Source organism: Vombatus ursinus, unplaced genomic scaffold (genome assembly GCF_900497805.2).
Source record: "Vombatus ursinus unplaced genomic scaffold, bare-nosed wombat genome assembly UNPS02014798.1, whole genome shotgun sequence".
Lineage (NCBI taxonomy): Eukaryota > Metazoa > Chordata > Mammalia > Diprotodontia > Vombatidae > Vombatus > Vombatus ursinus.
The window spans coordinates 82,369,595-82,373,434 of record NW_020954576.1 but is presented as its reverse complement, the minus strand read 5'-3'; the positions used below and the strand labels follow the sequence as shown (position 1 = coordinate 82,373,434).

General features: G+C 43.8%; 1 protein-coding gene across 2 annotated transcripts in view; it reads right to left on the bottom strand.

Annotated features, from left to right (window-relative positions):
- LOC114050186 (calpain-8-like) overlaps positions 1 to 3,840 on the bottom strand; it is a 118,982-nt gene that overhangs the window by 114,491 nt on the left and 651 nt on the right. The gene's annotated exons all lie outside the window — the stretch shown is intronic.

Genomic DNA, 3,840 nt, shown 5'->3' with positions numbered 1-3,840 from the left:
GGGAGAGGGAGAGAGAGAGAGAAAGAAGAGAGAGAGAGGGTAGAGAGGGAGGGAGGGATAAAGAGAGAGAGGGAGGGAGAGAGAAGAGAAAGAGAGAAGAGGAGGGAGGGAGAGAAAGAGAGAGAGGAGAGAGAGAGAAGAGAGAGGGAGGGAGGAAGGGATAAAGAAAGAGAGGGAGGGAGGGAGAGAGAGAGGAGAAAAAGAGAGAAGGAGGGAGGGAGGGGGAAGGAGGGAGGGAGGGGGAGAGAAAGAGAGAGAGAGAGAGAGAGAGAGAGAGAACTCTCCCTGTCCTATTCTGGGTATCTGTACCTTTGAGATCCTCCTAGAGCAGGAGTTCTTAACCTGGGGTCCACAGCCCCGCAAGAAGTCCATGGATGGATTTCAGGGGACCCGTGAACTTGGATGGGGAAAAAAATCACACCCCTATTTTCACTAACCTCTAACTGAAATTCAGTATTTCCTTCCATTATGAATGTAAGCAAGAAGACATTGTTCTGAAAAGGGTCTATAGCAGGGGTGGGGAACTTGCAGCCTCAAGGCCACATGTGGCCCTCTAAGTCCTCAAGTGTAGCCCTTTGACTGAATCCACATCCTCTTAATAAAAGGATTTGTTCTGTAAAACTTGGACTCAGTCAACAGACCGCACCGAGGACCTAGAAGGCCACGTGTGGCCTCGAGGCCGCAGGTTCCCCACCCCCGGTCTATAGTGTTCACTAGTCTGCCAAAGGGGTTTGTGAACCAACAAAAGGTTAAGAATCCCTAGCCTGGAAAATATGGGGATCTAGTATGGACAAAATAATTTTCTTCCTGGGAACTAGAGAACAAGGCTAATGTATCAGCATAGCCTTCCTCCCCCTCCTCCACCTCCAAACTTAAAGACAAGCAGAAATAACCAGCAGGGGCAGGGAAACCAAATTTCGCTATTTCAGAGAAAACGTGACTTCATACGAGCATTATGCTTTATTTATCTGCTGAGAGGGCAAAAATATATTCATTCGGTTTGCCTCATCTCGTTTCCCCCTAAGGCAGATGAAAATAAACATCTCTGTGTGAACCAGGATGACGAGCCACATTTGGGCAGCTCTCCTGAAACCCTAGGAGACCAAATGGATAAGAATGAAGTAGAGAGAATGACAAACATGATACTCTGCTGCAGCTCCCTCGTCTCCAAGAAGTTCACAACTGTTCCCAAACGCTTTCATCCTTCTACCACCCTAAGAGATGGGCCACACGTCATGACAGACCCTGTCCCCTCCTCCTGGCCATTTTAATAGATAAAAGAACTGACATGGAGTTAAAGGTACTAAGGGATAGAAGAGTGGGCTCCCTCACCCAGGGTCACACAGCGTATCAATAACGGAGCATCTGAATCTTCCTGGTCTCATGGCTTCATCTGAATTAGATATAATCAGTCTGCACATCTGGGGATGGCAAGACCTATGGCTTTTAAAATGAGCTTTACTCCATGCCCAGCATAAAGCCCTGCCTGTAGCAAACATTCAACAATTATTTATCCATGATTGATGAAGAGGTGGTTAAGGTTTTATCTAGTCAATGAACATTTGCAACCCCCAAGGAACAATAACTTCTTCGGTGGTCACTAACCTGGCTTCACGGCTCCATTGTCCTTTCTTGTGGATTTTGGTAGGCAATGGGGTGGTAAGCACAAAATTCCTGAGATGGAGGTCAACTGGACTGCTGGTCATTCCCCATACATCATTTCTACGCCTTTGTACAGATGGTCCCCAGAATGCCCTCCTCACTTCTACCTCCTATTGTTCTTCCATAGGTGTTTGCACATTGTCTCCCCCATTAGACCATGAGCTCCTTGAAGACAGGGACTGTCTTTTGCCTTTCTTTGTGTCTGTATTTGTATATACTTTACTCTCCTTGAAGGCAAGAGCTGCCTCTTGCCTTTTTTTTTTTGCCTTTTGCCTTTTTCTACCCCCAGAGCTTAGCACAGTGCCTACCATATAGTAGGTGCTTAATAAATGTTTATTGAGTGACTGAATTTAGTCCCCTGGCTTCAGTCAAAGCACAACTCAGCTAACACCTTTTCCAGGAGTTCTTTCATAATCCTCAGATTGTTAGAATTCTCTCTCTATTGTAATTGCTTCATATAACTTTGTATTTGCTTTATATTTATTTAGCTATATATGCGTTGAATTGCTACATAGAATATGAACTCCTGAGAGCAGGGTCTATTTTGTCTTTGTCTCCCTACTGCACAGAGAAGGCATTTAATAAATGCTTTTTGGCTTAGAGAAAAGAAAATCAGTCCAAGAGTCAGAGAAACCTGGGATCAAGTCCCTTCTCTGACAGATACTGGCTGGGAAACCTCTGTTTAACCTCTGAGCGGCCCCAAGCAACTCTAGCATATAAAGTGTGGAGTAGCTGCCCATCTGCAATAGAGGATGAAATTTCTACACAGGGATTTGCCTATACCCATGAAACCACAGGTGCAGTCCTCCACTTTCCCCATCCCCCAAAACAACAATACTAATAACCATACTGTTTTGTAGCCATCATAGTCACCAAAAACATCCACACTAAATGAAGAAATAGTTTTGACAGAATGGGCAACATGATTGAATTCAAAAGACCTTAGGAATTGCAAAAGAAGGAAGAGGGATCTATTTCTTAATCCTCTTAAGAGATTTAACCCCTATCACTTGGTTAACTGGTCTTCATCTCAGCAAGTTCTCTCTCAGATCCCTTGTTGCTCTGGTTATTGCAAAAATATGTGTAAATCTACAATTCCCAACATGTAAATCGTTGAGCTTTACTCACATCTTGAACATCTCCAAAAGTTTCAGGGGTGCTATGAAATTCTTAAAAAGATGAAAACAAATGTTTGATGCAATAAAATGAAGACAGAGGGGAAAGGAACAGCCTACACTGAGCTATTTTTCTCATTCTCCCTTCTCACTTAAGTAGTTACCAAGAAATGGTGGTGGTGACTTCAGTCTCCCACCATTAGATCCAGAAGACTCTAAAAGTCCTAGTTTTGCTCTCCTTAATGCAATGTGCCCCAAGGAGGCAATTTGGTATAACTGAAAGAGTATCCTGGAGTCAGGAAAGAGCTGAGTTTAAATCTTACCTTTGACACTTACTAGCTGCATGACCAGTCAATTAACACCCCAGAGCCTCAGTCTCCTCAACTGTAAAGTAAGGATCAGAATAGCAGAAGTACTTACTTCACAGGTTGTTGTGAAGATCAGAGATAATGGCTGCAAAGTGTTCTATAAATGTCAACTATTATTATTATGTTGCCAAAAAGCAACAAACGCATTAGTCAGCTAAATGAAAAGGCCCAGGCCCAGAGCTGCCTCCTCCCTTCTTCTACATCCCTTAATTTGGGGGTGGGGGAGGGAAGTATGGAAACTGAATGACACAGTAGGGGCTATCCCCATTTCTCCTTTCAGTCCATAGTCAGTGATCTGTCCTGTATGTCCAGTAATATAATGATAATTTGCATATTTAATCACGACTTGAAGATTTCCACATAAAAAAGCTAAACTTACAGCCTCCCTAGGTGATCTTGGTTTGATTTGTTCAATGGGACATTTTTCTGGTGGGTTTCACAGGATCATAGATTTAGGGCTGGAAGAGAATTCAGAGGTTATTCAGTCCAACCCCTTCATTGTAGAGATGAGGACTGATGCCCAGGAAGATTAAGGGATTTGTCCAAGGTCACCGTAGGGAGTAACCATCAAAGGTAAGATTTGAACCCAAGGCTTCTGACTCCAAAGCCAGTGCTTTTCCCATTGCATGATACCAAGAGAAGGAAGGGAGGAAGGAAGGAAGGAAGGAAGGAAGGAAGGAAGGAAGGAAGGAAGG